Consider the following 18,190-nt stretch of genomic DNA (forward strand, 5'->3'; position numbering starts at 1 on the left):
ATTCAAATGTATTGTTGCCTAACCAAAAAGAATAATTCCATCACTGCATTACTAGTTTATTATGAATTTTAGGAAAGATTTCCTAGCTTGCACAGTACCTGGCAGCACTGAACAGCTGAATTTAAAAAAGGACAAAACTGATTCTGTAGCTGATTGTATCCTTACATGTATATCCATGACACCACTTTCCATTACTTCAGTGTCACCACTATGCACCTTCACTATGCAGTCAGATATTTGTCCTTGGATGGTAGGTCTAGTTATGCATAAGAACAATTGTAGCTGAACTATGAAGAACCAAAACTTGTTTTGCAGAGTTTAATTTTTGAGTTATACCTATGTATTTCACATTTAAATTATGGCTGCTTCTTAGTTATTTTTTTATTCTTTCTTCATACCAATATTGTACTCATCACCTGAAACTATGACTTTCGCATGGATACAGAAACACAATATATTTCATGAACTTAGTAGCATAGCAGTGCATACACATGTACACATATACAAACCAAATGAAATAACCGTAATGCACAAATAATATTCTTTCAGAAGCAATATTGTAATATGTAATATGTAATATTGAAAATAATCCCAAGAAAAAATATCATTGGTCTGAAAGCTACTCATAACAGCCTCTATTCAGGAAGACTGAGAATTTTCCCTTGCTTAGTGTTAGTCTTTGGAATGAATAAGCATGCAACAAAGAAGAGTAGAAACACAGTTCACCTCTGCTCTCACACTAGTCATGGAGTGAGCCAGGTGAGTCTGTGTGCTATGCATCCAAGAAAATAGCACAGTAGACATCTTCCTACATGGAAGAGAGCACAGGAACATAGCACCTTGCAGAGGCTCACCTACTTTGGTAAGGCTCCAAACATTAAGCTTGGTTTAGCTCATCATCAAAATATCAGCTGAAATTCCAACGTAACTTTCTTTCCAGACCAAACATTTTGCAAAACTCTTCTCATGACAAAAGAATGGCAGAGCATACTGTTCTACTCTGAGCTCAGCCATTTTTGCAGACTATTAGAGTATTTAAATGTCCTGGACTTCTTGGATTGCTTTAGCAAGTAGAAGGAATGGTGCTTAGATTCCCCTGAGCACATGCTGTAATTTATAATTTGGCTTCCAGAGAGGACTCTGAAGTGAAACAAAACAGATCATTCCCACGTTCCATGTAGAAGATACTACTTACTACGTTATTAGACTTTCACTAAAAAGATGGAAAACTCATATGTAATCAGTTTCACATCCCTTAATAGCTTTAGAGGGGTTTACACTCTGAAGTGTTTTGGGCTTTGAACAGCGAGATTTAGCTCAGGGTTTCAAAGCTGTTACACAAGGGAAGTGCATGCATGAGTCTCAAGAAAGAGAAAACAACAAATTTTGAAGGTCCCTTCTGAATTTTTTACTATGCGTTTCAAAATTCTGGAATGGAACATATTCCAGCAGATTAATTTTTTAATATTTGGCACTATCCAGTAGTCTTTAAGGGCACAACTCTTCCCTATTTCCAAATCTGAAATATATAGTACTGTGATAAGATTATATGGATAACTATGTAGTTCTGATTGCAATGACACCCTAGTATTCTAATGTCCCTCCTGCACTTTGCAAAGATCCCAAAATCTTCAAATGATTTCATTTCACAACACCTTTGAGAAAGTAATCTTTCTTGTCTTATACAATTGGGAATGAATGGCAAATTTTGTCAAACTACTAAGGCATCTAAAGAAGTAGGTTCTGGTTTCCCTGAATTTTAAAAAATATCCAAAATACCTGCACACCAGGACATGAAGAACTGTCTCCAAAAAAGCAGAAGAAAATGAGACTCTACACATCTCTGAATCACACCTTAATCATACCTTAAAAACATAAAAGCCTGATCATTTTATTTAAAACAATTAGAAAGAAATATTTTCTAAACAAAAGATAGAGGGTAATTTCAAGAGGCTATTATCCTCTTCTTGAGATAACTTTTATCGTGTTTGCATATGCAGAGTTTGCATATACAAAGTCAGGCTCACACTAGAACTGTAACTAGGTGTACGGACATAACAGAGTTGTCAAATATATTTGAGATTCTGAAAAAGTGTCAAGAAGACACATAATGCATTTAAATATAGGCCTCTGGTGCCATTTTAGACATGTAAACTTATTCAAGCTATCAGATACCCTAAGATGACAAAAAAGAAGCCTCTATGCAACTAATTTGAATCTTTCTTGGTATGGCTACCAAGAAAACAAATTCCATAGCCTGAACTCTATCCTGCATGTACACTTCAGCTGACTAAAACTACCTAGGCTGTGACTATCATCCAAAGCAGAGATATTTTGAAAATCATCAAAAATAACTATAAATTTGTAACACTTTCCACCCTATTCTTTATGATTTTTCTCTGTTCAAAAGTTTTTTTATCCTAATTTGGGTCCTGGTCTTGCTACTGTGATAGATTGTGCTTGTATTCCTATGGAGATATACAGCAGCTTAATTAGGTCACTGCACAGATCTAAGGATTCAGTTAAAGTCTTGGTCCTCTTAGAGTTGTAAGTTCTTTTGTGTGAAGAACAGAGAATACTTAAAAGTATTTAGATCTAACAATGAACAGATGAGAAGTAGTAATAATACTGTCCTTCCTGACAAAGAAAACAAAAAGGAGAAATTAAAACTGGAAATTCATTCAATGCCATCTTTTGTTGCTACTTCAACTAGGAAAAAAAACCCTATTATATAAGCTCCTGGAAACTGTTTCAGTTGTAAACCAACTGTAAATGTGTTCCTATCAGCTTTTGACACAAGTGACATGTGTTAATTTTGACATGCCACTATGCAATTTGGCTGGTAGAAACAGACTGAAGTAGTCTGGATGGACAGTCTGGTAGAAACACACTGAAGTCTGTATGTGTATATATATATATATATATTTATATGTATATTTATATATATATGTACACATATATATGTATGTACACAGACATATATTTATATATAAAATATATTAAGCTGTTCTCAAAAGTCTGAATATACATCTGGCAATGCATCAATCATCTTATGAAATCACAAAAGTTCTTCCCTAGATATCAAGATCAAACTCTAGAGAGGAATATATTACAGCTAAAGGTAACACAGTGATAAGGTGAAACTGAAGTAGAGCCTAGAAATTTATGCTGAATGCCTTTCCAGCCAGACTTCTCCAACAGTCCAGCTGTAAGGAACATTCATCACAGAATTCACTTTCAATTATTTCAGCCTCTAGGAATCTTTGTACTACTAGTTGGGTTCTTTCAGAGACAGTGCCTACTCTGTAATACATACAAAATCCTCAAACCTTGGGATTAGTACTACTGACACTCAGCCCTTTAACTCACTGTGAAGAAGAGGCACAGAAAAGTAATACTTGAAGGTAAAGTTGCATAAATCTGTTGGTGCATAGCTTTAAGTAAGATCCATAGAGTTATTCCCAAAGGCAGGAAGGGAAGGAAAACTTTTCTACAAAACAGACCAAGAAGATGTTTCAGTTTCTGTTTAGATTACAAAAAATATTTGTCAATAAGTGCTCCTAGGAGAATCCCCTAGTAGCACAGCTCACCTTGGGTATCTGCAGACCTTTGTTGAATCAAGGGACTGCTGAACCAAATCATCTCAGAATTGAAGCCTTTGATATAGCAATAAATCAAGTACAAATAAATTTCACATAGATATATAAACTAGGAGGAAAATGTCAAAACTGCAGAAGACACGTTATGTATGACAGAATCACTATCCCTAGAAAACTTCTCCCTCAGCTCTGTTTCTCTGCTTCCTAAGCAACATTTACACAAGATTAAGTAATTCCATGCAGAGCACTGTTCTCTCCTAGGTAGGCTCACTTGAGCTCCCCATGCAGTCCTTCACCCACTTGTTTCTTCTCAAAACCACTTAATTAGTTCAGCTGTCTGGAACAGCCATATTTGAAATTTCTTTTGAATTTGGAGCATACATCAAAAGCAGCATGCAGAGGACACTACCTGGAATGTTTGTGTCCACACGGATTTGCCTCACTCTTGGATGTGTAAACTTGCTGGATGTGTCAGCTAAGGAGGTAAAGACTATCAGCCACCAAAAAAAGGATAGATCACAATAATTAACTGTTCTAATAGAAGTTCTGCAGTGTATCATCTGGAAAACATCAGCAAAGAACAAACTCTTCTGACTCACAATTCACCCATCATTTATACAGGGTCAATTTAAGAGCAGCAGAGCAAACAGACAATGATAATAGTCACTAAGGCCTTGATAATGAATCAGAGATACATTGCTGCACTGAGGAATGGTTGGAAGTCAAAGGATAAGGGATGAGAAGGGAAGAGTAAGTAGCAGCTCCTGTAGGTAATGCTCCTGGGGTATCTTTAGAGATCATAGGCCTAGATCTGCAGCTAACCCCATGCCCTCAGGCAATTCATTTTGTTCCTGTCTTCCCTGGCATTTATTTTGGGCTGTATGCTGGTTAGGATAGCAGCTGTTCTTATACAGATCCAAACCAATGACGCTCTGCACTTATGAAAGGCTTCTAGACACTCTTATAATTCAAATAATAAATAATCTTAATTTAGTAAATATTTATTGAGCTCTCTCAGGTATTATACCTAATTACTGCCATTTTCTCTTAAAGAATTAATCCATCACTCTGCTGAAAATGAAAGACCTTTTCAAATGGATTTAAAATCTATCTACTTGGAGAAATAATTTGTTCTTATTTTGTTCCTATCTTTTTATGCAAATTTTTTGTGTCCTTGAGGGACAACTCTAAAGCCTCTAAAGAGTGTGAGCTAAATAAGTATTGAGCAAGTTCAGATTCTGCACAATATAAAGATGCAGAGAGAAATTTTCTATTTCTAAAGATATTATGTACATACAAAGGCTACATTCCACTCAAAAGTCATTAATAAAAGAGCTAAACTATGCATAGTATCACTATCCAACCACCTAATTTGACAACAATATATTAACAGTACATGTTCTTCTATTTCTGAAGTTTGTAATTACACTTCCATAATTATCCATTTCCACCAGCTCTATCTTTTAGCATTACACCCTATAGTTAACTAGAGTTTTGGTAGGGAAAGATACATTTTTGGAAGTACTCCTTTTTTTCAACTGGACCTTTTCGAGAGCCTGAATTCAGATATTCAAGGACTTATTTGCATATTATTATTTACAATGCATTATTTGCATTGTAAATGAGGTGTAACTCACAAGAAAGGCCAAAAATATTTGAAGTTTGGCACCCCACATATGAGGTTTGACTAACAAGAAACTGTTTACTTCAGTTAGTTACAAAGGGTTTGCTAAAGTTTTCGCTGGAAAGATTCCAACGAACTTCAGCAGCACTCATCATACACAGACAGAAAAAAAGTAGGAATTCTCCCTTCTAGTTGAAATAATAGGCTAGTCAAAGAATGAGAAAAGTTTTCCTTTTGTTTACAACTTTTTAGTCTATGTCAAATATGGGATGCATCAATATAGTGACACAAGAACTGATCACAAGTTTTTGTTCTACGTGGATAAGCACATGAAAAGTGAAAAAGAAATGCTATAAGTTATTTGGTTATCATTTTTTTGTTTTGTTTTGTTTTGTTTTGTTTTTTGGAGGTTTTACATCCTGCTCCATCTGTAATAAGCAATTTGAAATAGGTATTATTCTGTTACTAACCAGCTCATATAGCTGTTGTATTCAAAACAAAAATTTTGGTTGATCCCCATAATTAAAATAATTAAAATTCATTAATTGTAAAGGTTTGAAAAAGGGGCATTAATGTAAAAAAGGCTGATAGTAATTCCAATTTGATTTTTTTAAAGTTATCAATTTCTTGTAGAGAGATAGAACAGACCCAGATGATAAAACAGATTATCCTACAAAGGGTACTGAAAACATTGGCAAGTTTATCCATTTATCCTATTCCACATGTATTATTAAACTGTGGGACCATAATGGATTTTATTATAACAACAATGGACCAAAATAGGACTATAAAATAACCAATGGTCTCTACAACTACATTCATTGATCCCATATAAATGTGTTCTTAGTAGTGGACTGAATCTCATGAATTAGGAAACTAAACCCAATTTGATTACTCTGTGTTGTGTGACCATCACCATTTCATGGTGTGACATTTTGTCCCATTCTGACCATTTGCTGTCGAGACTGCAAGTTGTGTCTGGTGGGTACTCTCATTTACTGTTTACGTACACATTCTCTTATATAACATGGCCTCAATGTCACTTGAAGCCCATAGGTAATTCTAAAACTCAGAACATACATAATCATTATCAAAGCAACTCACAATACATCCACAGACGTTACATAACTACAAACCTGAGGAACTCATTCACGTCCCAGATTTACATGGAGATGAAAACAATAAATGTACTGAAATGCCATCCAGTTACAATACATCTAGTTGTCACAACTTTTTGCCATTGCCAAAATCAACACGAATGAGAAGGCTTTAAAAAGGAAGAGCAGACAATAAGAAATGAGAGTTCAGTGGAGGTCTTCCATTGCCCAGGACTGTGGGCACTGGAAAGATGAAGGAAGACTATCCATGATCAACAAGTACAAACACCACCAGAAAATAGAAAGGCCATAGCACTGCTCATGCAACATTGACTTTTCTTACAAAGATTTTTAAAGGACGAGGCTTCTACACTCCAATCTTGACTTAGAGAAATGATGGGCATTGTTCTTATGCACAGCTTCAATATCAATTTGTTTTCATATGATCAGTTTTTGAAGTTCAGAATCAAAATGTGTCAAATTAATCAGTTCAACAGTGCTCCAATCTTCTGAATTCCTATTGATTACATGGAGTCTGCAAGCAACATAGCAGGTCTTAAATCTCCTAATTATCTTTGAGAATCAAAACTGATACCTCTAGATCAGTTTAGCGTAGCTCCTAGGCAATATCTCTACATTCAAATTTGATTGTTATCCTACTTAAACATACAAATTAAAAAGACAGAGAAAGGTTTGCACTTTTAGTCATATGTTTCCACTATCTACATGACAATTACCGAGCTTTTGATTTTGTGCCTACTATTACAGTGATTCTGCGAGTATGTCAATCTATTAAAAACTAGGATCAAAGTCAGCAGATTTTCCCTGGCAATGCCATTATTCAAGTTTATATAAACTTAGAATTCTTCTTATTATATCTTACCATGTACTAAAAAAACATTCAGTTTAACAGCAACAATTGATAACAAGAGATATGGTAAGATATAGCCCTACCAGCCTAACAATCATTTTCAGTTGCTATCAGATCTGTTCCAAATGAAACAATATTTCCAATGTAATACAGATCTGGTAGATGAAACAAAAATAATCCCTAGCATTTCAGCATGAAGCATGTTTAAAATGTTCTTCGTTCTCCTTTGAATAAAGGCTATTTTTAGATGGATTCCTTTCTTGACTGCATGCTCAACAATGTACTCCAACCCAGCACTGAAATACATTCTCAGATAATGTCCAGCTTAATTCCACAGGGGCATCAAATGAACAAAAGGAGCTTAATCTGAGATGTAGTGAAAACATCGGGAAACATGTAGGAAAAAAATTTCCTGCAGATCTCAATGGTCTTCATAATGTAGACCTAGATGCATGTGCTACATAATACCTGTTAAGGTTATAAAGTTGGTTTATTTCTGTTATTTCTTCTTCTGTTTCCTTGTTTGTTTGTTTAAAAAACACTCTCATTTTATTAAGAGATTCGTAAAAGTCTTGTTATAATTTCAGTTTCCCATTCAGGCAGATTTATGGACTTCCCCCCTTGTTTATGCCCTTTTAATGCACCACTAGAAGCCATGACTACATCAGGATTTGCACCAAAGGACTTGTGTAAGTAAATCAACATCAGCTGATAACATTCTGATTTAACAAGATTTTTCTTATTCAGGTTCTCTCAGTCTGCTTTGTGTCAGTTACAGAAAGCACAGTCAGAAAGAAGGCTTAACTCAGAATTTTTTTGCAGAGACTTTAGCAATGCCATGTTCAGAGCAGTTTTCCTGGTCTTTATTATACTGCTAGCCCAGGAGAGGAAAGAAACAGTTTAAAAAATGTCACAGTAGGAGCTGGAATAAGTGTTAGATCACTGATCACAGATGTGAAATATTCCAGTTTTGTTGGAGCATGTGAAGGTTTTGTACAGAATTTTTAAATAAAGTAACATGATTTTACTTTTTTTTTTTTAAGAAAAAATAAATGAACATGAAGGGAGAGATCATTGCATGCCCTTATTAACATGAGCTGAGCCAAAGCCTGGGAACACATGATGGTAGATGCTAACATGAATCACCTTAGAAAAAGGTCTCCTTTACTGGGCATTTTTTTTTTAACTGGGTTGTACTAGTCACTCCTAAATCTCTAGGTAATCAACAGGAATTGTTTTTACACAAAGTAATAAAATAAATTCAGATATGATCAAATAATATTCTAAAATCCAATGTGGTCACAGATTATCATAATTTTTGCCTTCAAATTTGAAAAACCATAAAAAACAAAATCATTAATAAAACTTTAAATGATGAAATGACAGTTCCTTAAAAGGATAATAACAGTTTGTAGGTATCTTAAGCAATAAGGATCAAAATACCCTAAACCCTGGAAAATTTTGTGATACGATCTCCTGATAATTTTCTTTCCCTAAACTGGTATTATATTTGCCATAAAGAAACTCATCCTACCTTTTTTTAATTTTTTCTGTGTTTCCCCCACAAATATTTTCTGCTTTTTTAATATTTTGTTTTTCACAATGAAAAATCTGCAAACTAAATTTATACAATGGTTGCAATGAAAATAATGTCTCCTATGCTATTATGATAGCCCACAACATCAAAGGCAGAAGTTGATGGCATGGCAGTAGAGACTGAACATATTTTGTCACACGTTGTTGCTGTGTGACAGATGGTAGCAGAGGGGCAGCCTGACAAAATGGCATCTGACATGGAAGTGCATATGAAGTAAAGTTGTGGAACTGAATTCCTCTGTGCAGAAAATAATGCACCCACTGACAGTCATCAATGATTGTTGAGTGTTTATGGAGACCAAAGAGTGAATGTCAGTACAGTGAGACAATGGATGGTCCATTTCAGCAATTGCAACAGTGACATGAAAAACAAGCTGTGTTTTGAACAGCCATGCAGATTTTTACAAGTGTAGCATGCAGGTTGTTGTTCATCACTTGTGAAAATGCATAGTTACCAGTTTTGGCGATGTTGAAAAACAGTGTTTTGTAGCTGAGAATTTGGTCCATCGAATAATATTATTGTGGAGGCATTTCTTTCAGAGCAACCTGTTTATACTTGATAGCAGTATACAGGCATGTCAGCAATATAAAATAATTTCCCTACATGTAATGGACGCCAAATTTTATTTTTTTTCATGTTATTGCAAAGAGGAAAAGTGTTAGTCCAGTGTATGACAACAAACAATGTGCTTTCTAGTCCTCAGCTGTAAATATACCTGGAATATGGACAGAAGTAGCACTCAGCCTGAACATCCATCACTACTGTGATTGTTTGAAGTGCATCCGGTCCTCCGGAGTATATTTGCTGTGATTACCCAGTTCGTCTTTTTCAGCTATTGTGTGTGTCATCAGATGACAGTAATGAAAATAACTGCAGTCATTATTATAGGATTTAAGGCTTTGCCATCTGTTGAATATTAGCCTTTGCCTTCCCCCAAATGGCATGTAGTTGTGCCAAAATCAATACATATGCAGTGTCACTGTACTATGTATATATTTGTGTATCTCTTATTTTTCCTTACATACCCTAAGGAATCACACAAAATAGTTTTAATAGAGCCAAGTAATCACTAAGGAAAAAGATCAGACAGAATAAATGTAGTTCAGGTATTGATACCCAATTACAATGGTACGCAGAACTGGGGACTGCAGTTGATATAAGTCATTACAAAATATATATACACAAAAACTTAGTGCAACAGTGTTTAGCATATGTTAAGATGCAATAATGTCAAACACAGATCCTAACAGATTTTTATTATACAATCAACATCACTTGGCACACTGTAAAGCATCTTAGCTAAAAGGTAATGTATAGTACTAGCAATTGTACACTGCAGTACAATTGAATACAATATTCATCCTTACAAAATATCAATGTTTTCCCACATATACAAAGTGTGCCAGTATCTGAATGCCTTGTATGATTGCCCAGCCCTCAGATTACAAAAGTTTCTCAAGTCTTTGGGAGACATACTCCTTCCTTTTAAGATTAAAAAAAAAAAAGAAAATATTCTGATACCGGTTAACTCCTCCTCGCATACAGCCTACTTCACTATAGGCTAGTGGAGTAGGCTGTATCTTCCATATCAATACATATACTGCACATAGCATACAAGAGATCATTCTAAGCAAATTCTTAATTTATGCATTACTACTCTCCAAGCTGGACCTGCTCTGAGCAACGTGACCTAGCTGTGGATGCCCCTATTTGTTGCATGGGAGGTGGACTAGGTGATCTTTAAAGGTCCCTGCCAAATCAAAGGATTCTTTGATTCCATGATTTTGTAAAATTCATATGGTACTTACTTACAAATGCAAGGTATTAGTGATGACTACTTCAACAATAGTCTAGTGGTTGGTGACCCTGCACATAGGAGGGGGGTTGAAACTAGATGATCATTGTGGTCCTGTTCAACCTAGGCCATTCTATGATTCTATGATTTTATGATATGACTAACAATGCAAATGAACTCCGTGAGATATAAAAAATCACAAGTCACAATCACCAAGGAACTTTTGAGTATCCCTTGTCTGGATTAGAATGACAGGGAAGATTGGACAAGAGACATATTGTTTTAGTAGGATCAAAATATTTTGGGTGGCATCCATAGTCGTCATTTGCTGCCCTGTTTTTGCCTGGAATGTATTATCTTCATTACTTTTGCTTTCAAATGTTATTATTTTGGGAAAGTTGGAGCGCTACAGTTTCATGCTCCAATCAGTAAGGATGAGATGAATGAAGATGCCTCAAGATATTGTCCTTAGCCAAGGAAACCACCTTAAGTGAGAATATCATTGTAGCAAATTTGATTGAAGGGAAAACAATTGTGAAGGAGATTCTACTAAATTTCTAGTATCGAAATCACTCCTTACTCAATTCTGAAAAGTCAGATGAGCCATGAGCAAGTATAACAAAAAATTATAACAATCAAAAATAATACTGAGGAAAACAAGCACAATTCCACAATCTCCAGGACACACTGCAGGACTCAAAATGCAGCCTGACTTTTCCTGAAGAATAGCCTGTTCTGTTCCCAGTTAATCAGAGTTTTTAGTCTTACACTAAAATAAAAATATGGTAGCTTAGATTGTATAACTCATTCAAGAACTTATTAGTGCTAGAACTCAAAAAAAAAAAAAAGGTATTTCAGTAAACACTGTGATCATTAAGCACTTGGAATTGTGTTGGGTTTTTTTTCAGAAACAAACTAAAGCTTGTCATCTATAGAATAGAAGTGCATTGAAACGTAATCACATTGATCTAGCAGTATATTTTCTGCTCAGACAGTAAAAAGTTTTACAGCAACAGGTATCAGCTTCTATACAAATAATGCAAGTTGCTTAATTCAAGATTCTAGAGGACTCTCATGCTATCTTTATAACCCTACGACCTCAGATTACTAGACTGAGCATGAAAGAAAAGATGAATTAAAACATGTGGAACTACTTCCAGGTTTTCTCTTGGTTTTCTTCCCAGTTTCTTCTCAGCTTGCCAATATGTCCATACAGTTCTTCAGTATTTTCCCTATTATTGTTATCCAAATTTTTCATCTATGTTTGAATTGAAAGATGTAGAAGATTCAAGATAGTAATTTGCCACCATGTATGGAAATGTCACTTTCCAAAACATGGAGGAAATGAGTGAGAGTCCAACAGCCATAAGAGTTGATATCCTGAGGAAAGTTCTTACCCACCATTATGATGAAGTCTCACTTTCAGTTCCTTTTCATACTCTCACCACATTAATGTACTATGAGATAGTAGCTCTAGGTAACAGCAGGCTCTCCATTCTTCTCATTGTTTTTAAGCAGAAGTTCCACTCCTGAAGAAAGTAACCTTCTCCATTAGGCTTACTAAATATTTGCCTAACTGTGAAAAATTTTGTGCTCAGTAAATTTGGATTATAGAATCATAGAATTAGTAAGGTTGGAAAAGTCCACTGAGATCATCTAGTCCAACTGAGAACCCATCCTCACCAAACCCACTGACCATGACCTCAGTGCCACATCTGCACATTTCTTGAACACTTCCAGGCACAGCGACTCCACCACTTCCCTGGGCAGCCTGTGCCAATGCATCATCACTCTTTCTGAGAAGAATTTTTTCCTAATAATCAACCTGATGAACCTTAAGGCCAAGGACGTTTTTTAGGTGTATCGTTTTATAAAAATATTCCTAAGCAGCGTAATTCTTTGATACTAGATAGATCAGAAGGGAAAAAATAATAATAATAAACAATAAAGAAAACAAAAACAAACAAAAAAAAACATCTCATCCATAATGGAAGAAAGGCAACATGTAACTGACATTTCACCTTAGGGAACTGTAATCAGACAAGTGCTATAAAATGTAGCTGCAACAGTTTGCAGATGATAAAATCCACCTACAGATACTTCTTAAATCAGATTTGAGGGTTAGAGGTCACTCTGCCTAAGAGCATTTTAGTGTAATATTTGTCAAAGTTCTGTCACTCATGATTTTTGTTGTTGCTTTTGTAAGAAAGAGTTAAAGATTCTAATACACTGCACACATCTTCTTTATACTCAAATGCAAAGTCATGGACAACTCTAAATGCTGCCAAGAAAAATAGTGCTGCAGGCCATCTTCACTGACAGTAGCACAGCTGGAATGAGAACCTTCACTAAGATTGCCATTGGAGCATAGGAGTACAAAAATTAAAGAAATAGCCACATAACTGGGCAATCTGTTGTGGTTTGTAGGTATACAAAATTTGACCAAATTAGAGAACATTATAAATCCAGATTATTCAGCCATCTGTGAAGTTAAGACGAAAAGTAGTGGGATTAGACAAAAAAATTCCAACAGTCTCACTAGACTTTGAAGCAGAATTATGTTTCAACTTTTCCTTCATTCATCCAGGACTGACCTAGAGAAAAGAACCTTTATCTCAGGTGGAAGGACACTACACTGTATCATCCACAGCTCTAAGTATAGAGAGCGTATTATGTGAGGGGGAAATTTGATAGAAGAAACAGTAGATGACAGAAGACAACAGGAGATAAGTACATTCAGGGAATCCATGAGGGGAAAAAAAAATGCTATTTAAACTACTACTCTGAAGAAACCCATACTCAATGTTTTCATGAGTATAGCATTCACATTTAAGCAAAAATTAGTTTTGAGATAGTTCCAACTATCTCAGCTGGTTACCACTCACAAGATTAATCCTCTGGTACAGATCCAAAATTTCTGAAAGCCACAAAATAGCTCCAGTTAACATCCTGGTCAGCATACATACCCTCTTCTGACTCAATACCAAGACATATTTCCTTGTTTCCTTCCAAAATTAGTTTTACACAAATAGCTTGAAAAAAATAGTGATTTCACTATAACATCTTAAAACAGAATTAAACTTCTATCAGAAGAATCACTGTGATCTCTATTTGTTAGAAGTAAAGCAGAAGGCTATAAAACAAACTGTATAGAACAAATATGCCATAGAGTAGAAATGAATGACAGGTAAAAACCTGAAAACCACTTTTGCATTAATTCAGTGGTCAAGAGCAGTGACATGCAAATAGATGCGCCTGAAGAATCAGTTACAGAAATTATCCTGAATTGCTTAGTAAATGTGGAGTTATTTAAAACAAAACAAAACAAAAAAACCCCATAAATATGCTTCTTTCTTAATTCTGTGAAAGATTTTGAGGCTCTAACAGACACAGTGAATCAATCAATTCATCTATACAATCAGGTGGTATGGTAGTTATTGCTCATTCATTGTGATGTAGCATTCTCTGAAGCCAAATTAAAAGAATAGGAGTGAGATATTAAGAAAGGGTTGCTTGTAGATTGACACATGCCATTGTGCTCATTAGATCAATTAAACTATCCAGACAGTCCTTTGAGAATAAATGGGTGTATGCTCAAAGAAAATAACTGCACAATCTGATGAACACTTTGAAACAGCAATTCATCATTAGTTTCAATATGAATGGCAATAAAGACTGAGCAAATGACAAATGTTCTATGCAAAGTCAGTCACTGTAGAAGAATGCAAGAGATAAGACACTTCAGCACTTTCCAGTAATGACTGTAATCACAAAACCAAAACTCCATGGTTATAGAAATATTATTTCTCTGAAAATAAATCCTCTGCCATGAGAATGGCTCAGACTGCTTCACTAAACTTCCCTGAATTGCACAGCCTGGACACAAATAGACTAACAGAAGTTACTTTTTACCAGCAGCAGACCTTGTAGTAATTATCTAATACAAGTCACTATTTGGTTAAAGGGAACATAATGAAGCACAAGAACCACCACATCACTAGAATTGCCTGCAAAATAATAGGGAACACTTACTCACCAGACTAATTTAAGAGGATTCTGGAAGTGAGTGTCCACAAGACAGTCTCAAATTCAAACTAATTCTACAACCAATTCTCAAGTAGACATTATAAGACCTATGTCTTCTGAACTCCTTTTGTATTAATCTCTTTCATCCTGTCACATTCACTTCTTCTTCTTCCCTGACTATGCTTTAAAATGTTGGGCAAGTTGGGTGCCCCTTGAGAGCCAAGAAATTATTCAGAAGGGGACATAAGGTCTGAAAGCGTCATTTTAAAACGGCCTAAGCCAATCTCCTTTCCCATGGCCATAGATTGTTATTCCCTCATTTTCATCAATTCTGACACTAAATGGAGCCATACAGAGTCACATCAATTTACTAACCCAAAGAAAACCTGTTTTTTGGAGGGTTGACTTCCAGTGTAAGTCATCACACAGTCACACGCTCGCTGTTTCCAACACAAGAAGCTGAAAGGGCAGAGGGAAGAGCAAAACCAGTCTTTCCTTTGCAACAGTCAGACTAACATAACCTGAACACAGCACTAGTGCTGTGCTTCACTTAGCATAGAAGCTTAGAAGTTGTTCTGCTTTTACAAGCAGTTCTGTTCTCCCCAGAGCAGGAAAGTGAAAAGCTACTCCTAATTAGTAGCTGAAAGTGTTTACACTAGCCAAGGGACCACTAAATGCTAGTAATTTCTGGCAAAAGCTCAGATGTTCCAGGACCAAATGCATATTCACACTAGTCAGTGATTTTGTATTGACTGTCTTTCCCCAACCTCAAGGGTATGAGCTGCTGCCAAACATCCAGAATGACACACATGCAGGGTAGCCCAAGAGGATCTCATAAGTTCAGAAAACTTTAAATAAGAGTGCTCCTTCATACAAATATAGCTTTTCTTTCCAGAGTGAAGATCCAGAAAGAGATAGAAACTGAGCGCTTCTGAAGATGCGGAATGTAAGCATTTTTCCAACCTGCCAAAAATTGCCAATAATTTGAACATAAAGACTTTTTGATGTTTCAGCAGTCAGATTCAGTTGCCACAGAGAAAATCCTAGACAAACATCAGCGACAACACCCAGAGCAATCAAGAGGAGTGTGTAAATTAGACATTTGCTCTTTCTGTCACCAGAAGCTATTAGGCTTCTGTGTACCACACATCAACACTACAACGAGAGGTCAAATACCCCTCCTCAACATAACCATTCAGCTTCTTAGCACAGCTATGAACTCAAGTTCTAAAGGTGAAACTGCAAGGCTTGAGGGAAAATGAGGAGCACAGCACAGCTGTGGCAAGCAATAAGACCTTTGCATGTTTTGTTGCAGATGGCAAAATCCCAAGGCTTTAATATGGAAACTACTGCTGGAGTTAAGACAGGGAGTAACTGAAATAAAATATTCAAAATTAGTGAATGCCTGCACACTCCCACTTGATCACTAACAAGCCAGTGTCAATGAAAGTTTTCAGGGCAGATAAGCTGTTATTTTCTCATTTGTGCAAAACATCAGCATCTTCCAAAACAAACTCTTTCTCTTGCAAAAGAACGCAAAAAATGTTTTCCTTCCTTTAATTATCCTAGAGATTGAAAGGCAGAATATTGAAATTAACTAGAGAACATTTTGTGCTTTCTCTATTCCCAAATATTTCCTTGCTTCTCATTTGTTTGTCTCCTTTTTCATGAGCAGGTAAATTAATCTTCCCCATATACTCATCAACAGGGATCCTTTTAGGTGCCAACGTTTTCAAAATCTCATTTCCCAAATACTTTATGAGCACACATTTTGGTACCTGGCAGTATTATCGCAGATTAGAAATTTGGTAAAGATGGACCTTAATATTTAAATGCAGTATTACACAGTAAAAGTGTCAATTTTAGTCAATAAAGCAGTCTGCAACACTTGAACTTCCCAGAGAGGAGGCTTTTTTTCTAGCCAAGTAAGCAATTGAAATTTCCATTTTCCAGATTTCTCCTAATTGTGCGCTGTGTTGGCAGAATGACAGTGTGCCAACTGTACTGCTATGGTCAACATGGGTTACTAAACAGGAATATGTTTGATATCTTAAAGAGGCAACAAATGGAAAGAAAGATAAGGAATTGATTTTTTAGTGTTGTATCTTTTGAAAATACTTACTTATAAAATATAAAATGATTGATCATTTTTTTTTAGAAACTTTTTTTAAAACTCTTCTTTATTAGACTATTTTTAATAAGTAACAAAGGTGAAAATGAGTGATAAATTCAAAATTTTTCATGATCTCAAATCCCTTGCCACACAAGTGATTTTCTCTTGAGTCAGACTTTTTGATCCATTGTTCATCATCTCCATCACCTATGAGTAAGATTCGTTCACGTCATTTGTCCTACCTCTATCATAAGTCTTATCTATAATCTTGTCAGAGGATGTCTGTTAACTCTAAATCGTTTGGAAAATGAAGATGTATTGTGGAGAGGGATCTCTTCATGTTTTAGATTTTTTTCTGTGCAACTGCTTTTGGTCACTCTCTATGGGCAGAGGTTACAGAGCCAGGTATACCTCTAACTTTGACAAAAAATCATACAAGCTAGATATCTTAAAATTTGCACTGACAACTGCTTCATACAGCAGAATACACCACATCATATCTGAAGGATCACAAACAGAGCTGTTTCAGTACTAGAATAAAATGAGTAAAGATCCCAAGAGCAGATGATATATGGCAGTAACTATCAGCAGAAATACATAGGCTTAATATCTTATGTTCAAAATGACACATCAGGAGTTAATCTTAAATTTTTCAGAGAATAATGACATTACCATTTTTCTTTGGTGTCACTAAAGCAATTAAAATGCTTTATCTAGTGAGGTGGAACACCTTGGATCATAAAGACCAAATATTTTTATCTTTCTGTTGCACTATTTTCTCAAAACTCTTCAATGTGCAAAAAGTAGGCTTTGGAGAGTTCAGGTTCAAAGATTGGTGCAGACCTGATATGACAAAATAGAAGCTACACAGGAGCTATGCTAATGCTTTCTAGTCTGTAAGGGAAAGTCTCAGGCAAGCTACCAGATCCTCATTCTGAAATACCACAGGTTTCTCCATAAAGCCTATTTCATTATGCTTTGCATTGAGGTAGCCAAAACTTACTTTTACTTCAGTTCACCATTAGTTTCCTTCAAAAGTATTTTATAAACAAGAAGCTTCAGAAAGCCGAAGCATATATCTCTTTTATGGGCTATTTTTATTTATGGCAAGATTTTCCTATGAAAACTCCATTGCAAGATTTTTCTGTTTTCTGAATTTTTTAAATCTAAGAAGAAAAGCATATCCAGAATATTCATCAATCCCTAAATCACTCTTTAAGGTCAAACAGAATTTTTGAAGTTGATATATCTGACAAAGGATTATGACTGTAAGAGTCACACCTGCACCTTAAAAGCAAATTTGAGAAATGCCAGATTATTCCAATTCAACTATAAAGTCAAGAAAAAAACATGCACTGCATGCAAAAAACACGAAACTGCATTTCATGCAGTACATTTCAAGTTTCTTCAATAAGTTACTCAGGTATTCATTTCCAGAATAGGTGTTAAGTACACAAGTATAACAGTT

General features: G+C 35.5%; 1 protein-coding gene across 1 annotated transcript in view; it reads right to left on the reverse strand.

The window, feature by feature from the left end:
* The window catches only part of NXPH1 (neurexophilin 1), a 132,520-nt gene that overhangs the window by 29,093 nt on the left and 85,237 nt on the right, over positions 1 to 18,190 (reverse strand). The window lies entirely within an intron of this gene.

This window comes from Centrocercus urophasianus, unplaced genomic scaffold, assembly GCF_019232065.1.
Source record: "Centrocercus urophasianus isolate 14NV4802_14NV808 unplaced genomic scaffold, USGS_Curo_1.0 seq_16, whole genome shotgun sequence".
Classification (NCBI taxonomy): Eukaryota; Metazoa; Chordata; class Aves; order Galliformes; family Phasianidae; genus Centrocercus; species Centrocercus urophasianus.